This window comes from Zosterops lateralis (genome assembly GCF_965231275.1).
Source record: "Zosterops lateralis genome assembly, chromosome: 17".
NCBI classification, from domain to species: Eukaryota; Metazoa; Chordata; class Aves; order Passeriformes; family Zosteropidae; genus Zosterops; species Zosterops lateralis.
In genome coordinates, this window is record NC_139777.1 from 7,317,497 (window position 1) to 7,332,761 (window position 15,265).

Here is a 15,265-nt window from a genome sequence, read left to right on the forward strand (position 1 = left end):
GGCGCGCCTTTCCCAGCCGTGTCCTTGGACCTTTTCCCTGAGGCGGCCTTGGGGTTGCCAGGAGCACCGTCAGCGGCCGAGCCGGGGGCGGGAGCGGGGACCCTGCAGGCCCGATGGCAGCGAGTCCATGTGCTCTGTAGAGAAGGGGAATTCCCCTGTGCGCTCCAAAAATCTCAGTAGAAAAGGTAAACGCAACAAAAGGGTTAACAAGTACTTCCCCCTCCTTCCTCCCCCACCTCCCCCGTTGGATAAAGATGGTCTTGGATACCCTTTGTAAATAGGAATGTGGAGGTGGGAGGGGAAAATCAGCCCGGCTCCGACTACTGGGCCGGCTCGGTGGGTGAGCGGGGCGGGAGGAGCTGGTGCAGCCCGGGCGCTCTCCCGGGGAAGGCGCGGGGGACGGACGGAGGGACAGACGGACAGACGGACGGGCACCCGCGGGGCGGGCACGGCGGGAGCGGCTCCTGGCGGGGAGCGGGAGAGAAACACAAGGGGCTGACATGCTGCTGCCCAGCGCCTGCCGAGCGGTGTGTTGAAGAGTTGAGGGTTTTTTTTTTTCCCTTTTAATTTTATTTTATTTTTTAAGCGTTTTTCCTTTTTTTTTTAATTTTTTTTTTTTTTTTTTTTTTTTGTACACCGCCTCCTTGAAGCCAGTAGCAGCAAGGAAAATAAGCTGAGGACAGAGAAATAAGACGGAGATGGTGAGCAGATCGCTGGGTTGGGGGGAATGAATGAGGCTGCCGGGCTATTTTCTGTGAGCTTCTTGCAGGGTGTGTAGTACGTTTTGGGGTGATTTTGCATCACGATTCCGGGCTAGACCAGACTTCTTTGTTTGCTGAAGGTTCCTGGTTCAGGTTTAACAGCGTTGATCAGTTTATTGTGAGATGCGCAACGAGGAGTTGATGTATGCGAATGCCTGAATTACATACGCCAGCCACACACACCAGCAACCCCTAAACAAACCAACATTGCAATAATCCTGCAATATGATGGGCAGCCCGTATCATGGAGGGAAGTCATTGCTCAGGTTATTTGTGGCATGCATGGGAGATGAGTCTCTTTGTAGCCAAGACCAAACAAAATTAACCTATTTTTTCCACACACGCGACATCCATTACAGACTTAAAAGCCAGAATTAGGGGTTATTTTTTTTTAATTCTCGCTTTCCCTGCAGTATTGAGGTACACGGTTAAAACCTGACGTTTGTAGAAGTTGAAAAACTCTTTGAAATGTTCACTTCTAGTGAATATGAAATAGTAAAGACTGTCTTTCTTGCCTTTTCTCTTTTTTTTTTCATGTAGGCACTTGTTTGTGTATGTGAAAGGGGGAATTCTTAAAACATGCACTTTGCTCGTTACGCTGTACTGTTGTGCCTTTAGGTAGGTCACAATGCAAAACGTGATTCATAGCATGTTAAAAAAAAACAACAACTAAGTAGGTGGGGTTTTTTTTGTTTGTTTTTTTTTTTTTTTTAAATCAAGTGGTGACCTGTTATCATACCAATAGCTTAAACCCTAAACACAAGTTTTGCAGGGGGGGAGGCAGGAAACAGCCCTGCTGATTTGTATTAATGGGAATGCTTTATGGTTAAAAAAATCCTGTTTCTAAATGACAGAATATTGACATTGGCTGATTGTAACTTCCTGTGGATAGAGCACTGCAATCTGCTGAATACACTAGTCCTTTAAGGCTCCATAAATTTAGGCATATTTTGTTTACCAAATTGTGCAGGACTGCATGGTGCAGTAGTAAAATCTGAAATTTTAGTGATTTTAGAAATGTTGAGAGGCACTGCAAAAGAGAAAAAAATGCAGCCTTGTGTTTAGATCTCCTATGGGAAAGAAAGGAAAGGTTTATTATAATAAAGTAACACAGGGTATGCACAGTGACTAAAGTAACTGCAGGGGCTGGAGAGTTTGGAGTTTGTGTAGAAAAAATAAGTTGTGAACTATGCTGGGGTCTTCATCCTAGAAGGTATTTGGATAGATGACTCTTAAATTTATTTTAGCAGCATCTCTGTCAGTTCTTGTCTCAAATATTTAATTGATATGCTCCATTAGGCAAATGAGTTTATCTTCCCATTGCTTGGCTAAAGGCATGCATTAGGAAGGCATGGTTTGTAAGAACAATAGTTTGACTGTGTAGGTTCACTGCATGGTTTATCCTTGTGTTTTGTTCAGAGATCATGGATTGTATTTTATTTGACATTGGTGATCTTTAGAAAGGGGACTTGGATTACTTTGTTTTTATGCCGTAGTTGCTGTCGACATAAATAACTGAATTTCAATTAATATAAGCATAATTTTGACCTACTATGTGGCTAAAATAGATGGAAAATAATTCCCTTCTTTGAATTTCATCTTTTAATTCAAAATCTCTGCAAATCATTTCAGTGTCAGAAAGTTTTTAATATTGGAAGAACCAATAAGAGCCACGAATAGAGGGAGTTTCCCATTTTATTGAGTTAGGACACTGTACTAGAAAAGGCAAAATTCCTGCCTTTTACTTCAGATTTTGTACAAACTGTAGTTTAGATTAGATATCTTGTCGTGAACACCATCTGTATGCATATTACAGTTATATAAAACTAAGCTTCTGGACATGATTTTATGTAATGCAACACATTATATCTGCAGTGCTTTTGGTGGATCTTGGGTACTGTCAGAAATGATACACTGCAAGGAAAACCTGTTAGAGTTCTTGTGGTACCAGGTTTATAGTTTGTTGCTCTTAATATTTTATTGTGTGAGTATAAATCATTGACACAGACGTTGTAAACAAATGTTGTAGCAGCTAAGTGTGATTTTACATTTGGGTTGTGTCTTTCTGGTTTAACCAGAGTATGACAGTATTCTGTCAGGTGTGGGGGCATCCTAACAGCCATCGTAGTTACCTTCAAAGCAGTTAGGTCAAATTTTTAACTTTCTTGTCTTTCTCCACAGAATAAGGAGGAAAAGGCCGACTCTGGGGTTACACCACTGTGGATAGGCAAGGAATTTCACATGTGTTGCATGCAGTTACCTTATTCAGGCTTCATGTGTGTCTCTTGGAAATTAGCCATGAGATTTTTAAGATTAAAATCCAGGTATTTTTAGAAAAAGTGTTCTTTCCACAATGGAAGGCATTTAGAGTATACATGTAACTTGACAAACGTATTTCCTTCAGAGAAGAGCATTAGTGGAATCATGGGTTTAAGCATTGAAATAAGAACAGGGAGATTTTCTTAAATTTCAGGTAGGATGTGGTCTACCTGTGAGCTGAAGCAAGGCAGGTAACCACCTGAGCATCTGAGAAAAGAAGCAATCAACTTAGATAATGAAGTGGCTTTTATTTCATTCAGCTAACTCGTGCAAAACAAAGCCAACCGCAAAAAACTGTGGCGCAAGTGTTCTTTTCCCTGTTTGTCCTTTTCACTCCTATCCTTGCATTTCACAAGCAGTCCAAAACAAATGAAAAAGCTACTTCTGGTGCAGTCTGATGAGGTTCTAGAGGTCTACATTGTCTGCATTAGCTTAGGTCACATTTGTTTTAAGTAGCATGTAAGAGAAACAGCTAATTCTAGTGAATCCAGTTCTTTTTGTGGCTGGTTTTGTGCAACATTCTAAGAACAGACAACTTAATTTAGCAATACCCAATCTTTTGAAAGCCTGACAGTCAACCCTCTGGCATAATTTCAAGTAGCATTTGGTGTGTTGTCTGTAAATGGCTAATCATTTAATAGTAAGTGGACAATATCTATTACTCATCATTAATTCATTTACAGTGATCAAACAAAATAATATTTGGGAGTCCTGATGAGACTCATTGATTTCCACTGTTTCAGGGTAGTCTGATATTTTGACCCACCAAAATAAATGCTTTTCTTGGAATATCAGTTAATCTTATGGATAAAAAATGTGTAAGATACCCAGTAGGAATGTATATATGGGTGGCATTTTAAAATATTTTAACCTTTTGTAGAGAACGCTTCGATTTAGTTAATGAAACTCATATCTAGTTACTTCTCATTCCTACAAAGAACATATATTTTCTTACAGTGTTGTCATTACCATTGTTGGAATGAATATGTCTTAACTAAGGCAGAATTGTACCCTTGAAGTGACTGGCTTCAGGTTTTTTTAACAAGTTACTTTATAAAATTCTGTAAAAATTGACATTGCATTTGTATATGAGTGTGTGTATATATATATATATACACACACACATTTATACGTATTTTGCTTTGTAGTTACATGGTTTTTGTTCCATCTAGATAAACATCTCAGTGAAAGGTATCTTGGTCTGATTTTCTGCAAGTCTTAATGCTCTGTAATCAACTGATGTTAATTACCATGAGATAAGTTGAGTGATTTTTGACTATAGTCAAATACATGTTTTGACTATATATTTGGAAAAGCTGTAATATTTAGATCAGAGATTCCAGACTGAGTGGTCCAAGAAGGTAATTCTCATCCACACCTTGCATAGTGGTGCTGCTGCTGCTGGCAGTATTACAAGGTACTGAGATCCATTGAGAACATATGGGCAGGGTTGTGCCTCTGTCTCTCTCTCCAGTTCATATTGCACTGGGAAGACCTTTCTGTTCCTGAGCTACATGCAGTATGCTTCATCTCTTCAGATATGATGGCTTTCTTAGACAATTTGGGATTTTTGTTCCATAAGGTCCTTGACTGGGTTGTCAAAATCTTCTGTGCATGCTTCAGTTGATGTTATTTATAGTTATGCTTTTTCTGCATCTCAGAGCACATGCATTTTGTTTCAGAAGCTGTGGCAGGGTTTCCATGAGATACTGTGCAGATATACACCAGTGCACCACTAATCTATTAGCTTCTGATTTGTAGGTCAGGGAGGAATTGAGATTTTGCTGTCTAAGCAGTATCACCTCTTTGCTGCTTCAGTGCTTACGTGACATCTCAGGTTGGCTGAAAACTAAAAGGACACTGTCAAGGTATCTTTCACTCTTTCATTTTTATTTTTTATTTTGTTTGTTTGCCTTGTTATTGCTGTCATAAGCCATTGGAAACTTGAGGTCTGGTGCCTTGGCAACAGGCCTTGGTCCTCTGGAACAGGTACTGTTTAGCTGCTTATGGTTTATTTAAGCATTGTGAAGCATTTACTGTCTTCTGAAATGCATTATTGAAGAATTACAGCTTAAACATTGCAAGTGAGAGGGAAGAAGTGAGTAAATCAGTTTGGGGTAAGTCCTGACATTTTGTCATTATGGTAAATTCAAAATATTTATTATTTTCTGTATTTCTTTTAGAACCTAGTAATTTGGAGTCTAGAATTAGGCATCAGTGCTTCCTCTGCACTGTTATCCTTGAGAGTGAACTTTGCAGGGGATTGATACCAAGACCTGCATTCTGGTTGGATGTACTTGGAATTACCTCATGAAATAATCTGTATAAGAATTCTTACAGCTGAGTGATATACTGACTGATTGAGATGCTGAGCAGTAGCTTCAGAGGAGCTGGGCTTAGTGTATCACAAATGCCTTTTTTGTGCTCTAAGCTTAGTTACCTTCCTCTTTTAATTTCTGCTCTCATAAAAGAAATCATCGTGGGGCATTTTTGTACAGAAAAATGTTGCCCTAACTTGTTCCTGAATGAAAAAGTCTTTTATTAACTGATCTACATTCATTGCAATGTAAAGTTAATGAAATTAGGCCTACTGTTTGCAGTAATTTAACTGCCTCTTCTTCATCTGCTCTGGTGGTGGAAGTTCTGCCCATGAGTTGGAATACCTCCATGGAACCTTCTCATTACAGTAAATGTTCTCTGTTTAATTTGGGTTATGTAGTGATAAAATTTTAAGTAGCTGCTATTCAGAACAGTGACAGAAGTGATGGCACAGACTTTTTTTACTGGATTATCCTGTTGGTGAGAAACTGTATTGTGATGTTTCACTATCAACAGTGTCCATGGCTACTGGATTCACAGCTTGATGAGACCTGACTGTATATAACAATATTGGATAGTCTGATTTTTGCAGGTTTTAAAGGGGAAAATTACACTCTTTTTAACAGCATGAAGAGTAGCAAAGCTTCCAGTGATTGCCCAGAGGAAAGCAAATTGCAGAGTGACTTAAAATATGGTGCGTAAGAGATTCTCAGATGTGACACTCAAGCTGGGGTAGCTACAATCACTTCAGACGTGTCAATTAGATGCCTGATTTAGAAAAGGCACTTCTGGCTGTGGGTTAAAACAGTGGACACAGACAGACTTCTCTGGAGAGTGATCCAGTCTATGAGGTTGAATCAAGTCTTCTAGCTGCCACTTTGTGAGCATCTCTCTGCTGAGTAGCAAATATGGGTATTTTATGGAGACTATATTCCAAAATTAGGGCTTAAAAAAATGAAGCATTCCTTCTACAATTCATAATCTGATGCAAAGAAGCTTCAGTTGTGTTCATCAATAAAATGTCAATAACCACTCATAAAACTTCAATTCAGTTTTGCATAACAGTACTTGTATTCTGTTGCTCCCAAGGTATTAAAAACAGTTATCGTGTACAGGATCTATAAATTTAAAAGTTTTCTGGAATGTTTATGACACATACTTTTTTTTGTCCTGAATAAGGATCACATTATCTTCATCATTGTAATGTCAAGTGAAGTCTCAAACACAAATTGTAATTTAAACCAGCAGTGTTTGCTTCTTTGCACCACAGGCTGGGTCATGCCATGCTGGTATAACTTCTCATATTTTTAGACTGGTTCTTTTTTAATTCAGTGTGACAATACAAGTAGTGAGTTATTGATGGCAGCTAAAGTGAGATCATTATGACTGTAATCAATAACATACCTGCATAGAATAACAACTACTACTGGGGACATATTTTGTATTGATTCAGAAATTTATGCTGTCTCCACTACACCCAGTCTGCTACTTCCATAATTTATGTAATAAAATCTCTACTTTAGAGAGGCTGTTACTAAGTTAAATACCAAGAAATGATGACATATCAAGATGTAAATTACATATTGAAGATTTTACTACAAGCAGAAATAGCACTTGCTAAATTCCTATGGGTTCTGATTCAGGACCAAGGCACTTCCTTGCTGCAGGCTGGAGGATAATGGCACTCAAAACCATGTTCCCTCTCCTGAAGCAGTATTTTAGAGGTGGAGGCTGAGGTGCTGTTTTTAATGTGGTGTGACGATGGAAGATTATTGAATTGTACAATCCATAAGTTTGAAACCTCTGTAGGTTGCCACTTTTTTTCCTCTGTGTTTCACTGTGGTATGTTCCTGCAGGTGATAAACAGTCTTCAGCTTTCACAGGCTACTTATTACTATGCTGATGGTGGGGTTTCTGAATTCCAACCCGTGCTCATCTGTCTAGTCAAGGAAACAACCACCTCATTTAATTTATGATGCCACAAACCACTTTCCACTGTTTTAGAAGCAGAGAAGCACTGTGATAACTCTGATTTTTAGGAACCTTCGTATTTAAGGTTCTGAAGAACTAATGTTAAACAGAACTGAAGCTTGTTACATATATAAAAGGAACATGAAAGAATCTCAGTTATATATATATAAATAAATTGATCCCTTGGCTGAGACTTTCAGTGATCTGTTCAGAATTTAGGCCCAAACTCTCAGAGAGATTTAGGCACCTTATGATGCTTTAGTTCCATTATATTTCTTCACAATATTGTCACTGAAACTAAGGGTTTGGAAGTCCTTTCAAAAGCTTAGATCACAGGTGTATAAACTTCCTTGGCTTGTTTATTTCAGGTTTGTGTGATTATGACAGCTTTATTTTCAAATAAAGATGGATTAATTTTGTAAGATGTATTGACATGTATATTTAATTACTGCAGCTATTTTAAAAATGCACTTACAGATCAATTTAAGAAAAATGTCAGTCTCCACAGGCTACCAAACTTAAAGAAGCTCTGAGCATAAAACCTGATTTTTGATGTGAGCATATGTGAATATTTATATCATACATTTGGATTTGGAGCACAGCGTCATACAATAAACACAAGGTCTTTTTCCACATCCTTGTTTAAAACTGCAGTTTTGAAGACATTTCATACATTACCAAAACCTGAGAAAATAATTGAGGTACATTCGATTGTGGAGCATTTCAAAATACAAAGTTTCCATTTATACTGATGTAAACTGTGTAATTAAGTCCAGTCTCTGGTTGAGGTTGTACAATTCAGAGAATATTGAACATCCACACTTGCTTCAGGCTGTCTAGTGGACTATATTGCCCACAATTAAACAGATGAATGCACAAATAAGGATAGGCATCCTTCCAACCAGTTCTAGCTATATTTAGCAAATTCTTCTCATTTCCCTCTCTGTAGGAGGGTGATGTTGGTAACCTTAACATTGGCCAAGAGAACTGTCAGTGTCTTAAACTCTGCCCTACAAGGTGTTTTACTTTCTCATATTGTTTTGACCTTGTATTTGTTCCCTTTTGGATTAACCATTTATAAGCCCTAAATGAAGAATTTGCTTTGCATCGTGCGTCTGAATGTAGAAAGAAGTAGAAGGTCGTTCTCTGTGCCACAAGGGATTAGGAAGGTCTTGAAAGTTTCACAAGTTAAATGTTCTGAAATTCATTAAAGATAAAGCCAAGGCAGGGGAGCAATGCAGAGAAATGTCCTTTTTATGGAAACCAAAGGTTTAGATTCCGTATTTTTTTACATCATTTTATGTATCACTATTTCAAGAACTACAATGACTCATGTTAAAATGCAGTAGCCTTTCTATGTAATATTACCTTTAGAAAACACAGAATTGGGCTGAGAGAAGTCCTATAATTGGCAATAGACATTTTAAACATAGACAAGACTGTGTATTGGCTCATTATAGATTTTATTTTTTTGTACTACAGGCTTACTACCTGTGCAATAATGAGTACTGCTGTGTTTTGAAGGTGCAGTGTTTAAGCAGAGAAATTGGCTACTGATTGTGGCAGTGAAAGAACTTAACGAGGTGCCAAGTGCAGATGTGCCTGTCGCAGTAATGCAGTGGGGAAGAGGAGGCTGTCAGGCAGGGATTTGGTGTGTATGGGATTGAACTGTGTGATCCACCAATGATGCAGAAAACAAGGCCTGAGAGAGAAGCCTTTTAGCCCTTGATTAGTTGAAGTAATGCAGGGTATAGTTTGTCATGGTACCACAAAAACAGGGAAAGACTAATAAGAATCACAGGATAAGCACAAGTGTTTCTTGTGAAAAGAGGTTGAAGTCTGGAGGAAAGCAGCTGGTCTCACATAGGAGAGAGGGATATTTTAAAATTTAAAAAATTACTTTTTCTTTGATGTGCTAAACCAATATATTTTAGAACTGTAAAAGCTTCAAAAACAGTAATACATGTATTTCTGTTGTTTCAGAAATAGACAAACTGTGGAGCTATAATCTGTAGGAAAAGTACTGATCTGACAGTTTCTGATTTTAGTTAAATATGTAGGAATAAGGCATGTAGAGATTTCAGAATCTTTAGTGTCTACATAGTTGTTCAGCTAAGAAAACTAGAATCTCACATAGTGTTTGATTTAAATGAGCTGTCTTCTGTCTGTAATCTGTTAAGTATATCTGCATGTACCCAGGAGACTGCTATACAGAGGATATAATTATTTTGTTTACCATTTTGAGATTGATGTGAATGGAATCAATACCAGTTACTTTGCTTTTCATTACTGAAGGCATCTGAAATGTTGACCAACCTTATCTTCCTTGTGTCAAAGGGATCACAAAGCCCTTATATACACACCATTTGACCTTCTAGGACATTCGTCAAAGAACTGGCAGGCTTAGCATGTCACTTTTTTCCTCACTTGAAGAAATTAAATCTAATTAGGAGGATCCTACTAATACAATGTAGATACAGATTACAGGTGCACGGGGTGTGCGGAGAGTACAGAATGAAAATAGCTGTAATGAAGATGCCGGGGGAGGGGGAAGACCCTGAAATAGGCTGACTTAATTATCAATCTTGTACTCTAAAATAAGAGACTATAGTAGGTGCATTGATATGAAACATTTACAGCAAGCTGGAAAATTCTGTTGGGGAAAAGTCTCTTAAGGCATTTTCTTCTAGAAAATACAAAATGAAAAAGGCATTATGCACAAATGCAACTGTTTCACAGTTTTAGTATTAAACCCCTGATATTTATTTCCCACTTCTTCACCCAGGTGTGGTTTGACTGGGTACACCTGCATTACTTAAGTGCTTAAGAGTGGAAGCATGAACAGAATTGACCTCTCCTTGGGAAACCTTTGACATTTCACTGGCTGTTAACATTGTCCTTCTTACAGCAAATGTCACTTGAGACATTTGTAATAGAGAACAAAAAACACGCTTGCGCGTGCTTGTCATTTCACATGAAATCAAGTGGCTGATTTCTGATAGAAATCTCAAGAGCACTGAGTTCATACAAGTTTCTCACAGATCCACTTCAGAATAACTGGCTTTGAACATATTTTTTGAGGCAAGTAGTGTTAATAGGAGATTATCTAAGCAACAAACTATTTAAAATACCTTTGATACAGTGAAATTGAGAGAAACTTACCAAGAACGTACAAGACAAAATCCAGCTGGTTTAAAGTACGTGTAATATCTAGGACTAAACAAAAAAAACCAAAAAAACAAAACAAAACAAAACAAAACAAAACAAAAAAAAAAAAAAAAAAAAGATATGTGCTTGTTTTATGTGTCCTTGTGTGACTGGGGAATTTAGAGCAGCCATTGGAAGATGAAGGAATCCAACTCTCTGCATTATTGGACCCAGAGGCCATACTGTGTGATTACTAATGCATGCAGGCATGGTCAATAAATTTCATGGTTATACATCTCATTGTCATTTTTGGAGCTCATTGATTTAAGCAGCTTGCGCTGATCAAGAATATTACAACAGCCAGCACAGCCTCATACACTGGCAGGTACAAAGTGGAGTCTTCCTTCAATCAAAAACTGAGGAAGAATTTGCTGTTAAGTGTGAGCAGAATGCTGGAGCAAGTTGAGAGATTGTAGAGATCATGTTCCTGCAGATTTTCAAAACCTGTCTGGAAAAGGTCCTGGGCAACTTGCTCAAACTGACTCTGCTTTGAGTAGGAGAGTTGCCAGGTGATATCCAAGGGTATTTCCAGTCTCACCTGTTCTCTGTCTACTGTGCAAAAACCAGAAAGTAGTTCAAGGGTTGCAAAAGTCTCCCTTTATGTTTCTCACCAGTGCGGATAAGGCATCAGTGAATCTCCCCTTGCCTGTGCTGGCTGTGAAGGGGGAGCTGGATGGACAGAGCTGACTCAGGCTGGGATGTGGCTGCAGGTCTGAGGGCACCATTAGCAGCTGCATTTATGAGACCACAATTTGTGTTTTTTAACCAACTCAGTTGTATCTATTTAAATTAACATTTAAGGTCAAACTTCTGCCATTAGTACAATAAATAATTTTAAGAGGTTCATTCAAATTTAACGCTTCCACTGCTACTTTTTACAGCTGGCTTCAAAGCGTATTGACTTATATTGAACATAATCTTCTAATGAGTTTTGTTTTTGCCAGGAGATACATGTTTCTTCCATTGTCTTGTTTGCTTCTATTTTGTACTTTGTGAGTAATATTTGCAATTACTTTTCTACAGTACCATGTTGGTAGCAGCAGCAGGAAGCCATAGTTAGCTCAGCTGGAACATTTTGGCCTCTGGAGTTCTTGTTACTGCATTTGGAGTAAGAAATAACTGCCTGCTTATCTTTGTGGCATTTAGATACTCTCATCCTCTTTTTTGTTCAATATTTCTTTATTGGATAGACTTAAGACAGCTGGTAGGAATAGTAAATCCAAGTTGTCACAGATATTGTCTGACATTGGCATGTCTGTAACTAGGAAGATGGGAACAATGTGCAGTAAATATTTTGGACAAGCTGAAAGAAGTTGCTAAAATAATTAATAATTGTCCTGCCTGCTCGACTGGATAAACAAAGTGAAAATTATTTCCTTTCATTTGTGCACATTTTTGAAGAGCCTAAGAATTGCTGTGGTGGTGTATTGAGCTGTTTGTCTTCTCAGTGCTTTTGTGGACATACTTCATGTTACCTGTAACTTCCATCAGAGCAATGTTCTGTGGAGAACATGTCCTGTGGCAGTTGTGGGAGTGGGAGAGCTGTGCTCAGTTTACACCTCAGCAACTGAGGTTTAAGGTGCATTGAAGCACCTTGAGGACATATTTGTACTATTAAAATAAAGGTGTTTAGCCTTTGTTTAAAATCCTGTCTCTCTGGAAGCGGGTTACCTAATGAGCATGTTTTACTCATCTCATGGGGACAAAGCCCGAGCTGTTAAATTTGTGGCAGCAAAATGAAACAATTTTTGAACCAAGTCATCATTTTCAGCATCAATAGAAGGTCATGCCCTTGTCAGCTGGCAGTGGTTCAGCATAAGGTTCCAGTCAGAATTGGCTGCATTCTGCTTGGAGCTGCTCTTTAAGAGACCTTCACCCTTCACTCTGTTTGGAGCTGCTGCCATGGTGGGTCTATTGAATATTTATAAGAAACTATTGCGAGACTCATTCCTGCAGTCAGTGTAGACTCGTTAGTTCTCGTCTGGCAGAATGAAGCTCGTTTAAGCTCATGACAGACTGTGCTTCCATCATTTCTTCTCTGCTTACTGTTGTGTGTTAAGCCATGGTACCGATTTAAGTTCAAAATACAGCTCCGCTTGTACTACTACAGTAGTTTCAAGGTTGGCTTGGTTCCTGAGAAATTCAGACCTTGCGGGACCTGGAGTTTGGCAGACTAAACTTTTTAAACAAGGTTACGAGTGAAGGCTGGAAAGCTTCTTGTTCTCTTGCTCTGCTGCTTGGCTTAAGTAATGTTTTACTCAACTGTAGTGTACAGAGATATCCAAAATCGCACTGAATCCACACCCCTTGCAGTTTTAAGAATATGACATTGCAGAAAGTTAAGGATCTGTTTTAATAATAGGTGATTGTTCTCATCAAATTTTTTTCCAGTACACTTGAATTTCTCTTCCCATGAACATCTTCAGACGCTGGAAAGAGATGAATTTTTAATCAAATGTAAATTACCAGAATGTCGAACACACTTCTTGAGCAAAGTTGCTCATAAAAGAAAAAGTTCTAGTATACATAAATGTAAGTAATGGATAATTACAAGTTCTTCCTGAACTCTTCTTAGGTCTCATAGGCATGTGTATGTAGCAGGGTATCCAGATTCGTAGCTCAAGTGATACTTTGATTTACTGAAAACTTACATTTAATCAGCTTACTGTCAACTTCTGTTTTTCTTAGATCATCGTTAAGAAATTCACTGATTATTTACTTCTTTAAAAGAGGCCATAATTTTCCACTTGTTTTGAGAGTAGAATCTTCTAAAATGGCTCATACAGGATTGACATATTCAATTAAAATAATTTTAGAAGTGCAGTTTAGGATTTGTTGCTATGTTTTAAAATTTTATCAAGCTACTAGTTGCATTTTTTAATGTGTACTATTATCCTACTGATGTCTGTTTAATATTATTTCTGATTATTATTATAACTGCATTTCTTTTGGTTTAGAGGAAATTGTGTGTTCATTTTTTCTTTCCTTTGGAAAAATGTTTTTTAAAGGGCAAACATTGGCAAGATTTTGCCTGTGACCTCTGGATTGAATTGCTCATCAGGCAAAGTCTGCACTGCTAATAAAAATGGAACTTTTGAGGAAAATTCTTGCCTGAGGTTGGATTTGTACTGATTCAACACATTTTTTATGATTAGACCATCTCCCTCAGTGCTGTTTCTGGAACAACGTGACCCTTTTAATGAATTTTATTTTGTGACAAACTGAATTTCCGTGTACGTGCTCTACTTGCTTGTGTGTTTCGTGTTTGTGATGTAGTTTCTCCTTTGTTCTGCAGCACTTAAAAGCATTTACTTATTAGGGTTGAAGATAAATAAAGCATCCTGTTAGTAATTAGCTAGATTTTCATTGTGTTATCCTAAAGGCCCTGGAATTACTATATCGAGACATAGTGTTGTCTTAGATCTTGTAAATCATGAAACGAAACAAAATTTACTGTGGAAGGTGATGACACTTGGCAAGAAGATACAGATTTTGGGAGGCAGCCAAATGCTGACTTGCTTACAAGAACTGGGGGACAAACCCCAAAGTCTTCCTTCCTAAGAACAATGTACAGCTAGTTGTGTTCATATTTTTTAGATCACAAAAAAATATAATCCTCTCAGAAATAAGAAGCTGTTTTTCTCACTGTGTTCACATACATCCTTTGTGGATCTGAGTGTTAGTTTTGTCTGGTATTAGTGGGTTCAGGTGAGGCCTTGTGGGTGAGCACTCTTCATCCAGAAGAGTAACCCCTCCCCAACAAAACAACTCCTAATTATTTGTGGGATTCACTGCTTAAATCACTGCTGTAAATCTCTGTGTCAGTGTGGCTGCCCTAGAAATCCAGTGTAACCAGCAGTAGAAGAGTTGATGGCCAGTGGTGGTTTGGCATTGTAGTGCTATAGCTACACTTGGAGATATATTGATCAATTGGTTGATTTAAGTATTTATTCCAATCACAAATGATTTTTTGGATTTTATGACCCAAAGCTTTCAGTAGAAACTTTTCCACATACTATAATATTCAAACCAGATAGGCATTTCAGCCTTGATTTTGGGAAGTAGGAACTCTAGAGACTGATGAAAGCCTTTTCTTCAGCTGTTTTGAACTAGGGATAGCAGTGCAATTTTGGCAGGTGTTTGGGCTGTGAACTGTATAGGAAGTTGTCTCATTCCTCAGGTCAACAAACCACTAGTCACACTAGTTACAGTGTTTGTTCAGAGTTTGATCTGCTTCTTATGTTTTCCAGGGAAATCCATAGCTGAGTTGTGCTTTATGAACAAGGGGAGGGGCCTAACAACTCGCCTGAAAGGGTGGTAAGAGTTGGCAAAATTTCTTGTATGTATTTGTATTTCTTTCATTATTACATGTATTTGTGTGTATGAAATCTAGAAAGCAAAATTGTCTGGGACAGTAAATAGAAAGATTAAAAATGTAGCAGTCTCACAGTTGACATTCGTCAGCCAACAATAAAGTGATAAAAGGCTGAATTCTTTTTATAGTAACAGCCTGTAGTGACCTTTCTCTCAAACAGAAGGACTTTTGAGTTGAGTTTGGCTAAAATATGCAAGAGTTTGAATCAGCCTGCTTGGAATACCAAATCACCAAATAAAAAACAAATGTTTGTTATAATCAAAATGTAGAATAATCAACTGCATATAATGTAGCTAATAATAAAGCTTCGAAA

The 15,265-nt window shown here is 38.1% G+C and overlaps 1 protein-coding gene across 6 annotated transcripts in view; it reads left to right on the forward strand.

The window, feature by feature from the left end:
• Window positions 1–234: 234 nt before the first annotated feature.
• The window catches only part of ARVCF (ARVCF delta catenin family member), a 248,028-nt gene continuing 232,997 nt past the window's right edge, over window positions 235–15,265 (forward strand). For 2 of the 6 annotated variants that reach the window (XM_083873703.1, XM_083873701.1), the window contains exons 1-2: window positions 236–701; window positions 14,828–14,894. The gene's annotated coding sequence lies outside the window, so the exon portion shown is untranslated. Of the gene's footprint in view, window positions 702–1,051; window positions 1,380–14,827; window positions 14,895–15,265 lie in introns of those variants that run through there. The other 4 variants (XM_083873697.1, XM_083873698.1, XM_083873702.1 and 1 more) reach the window with 4 other exon arrangements.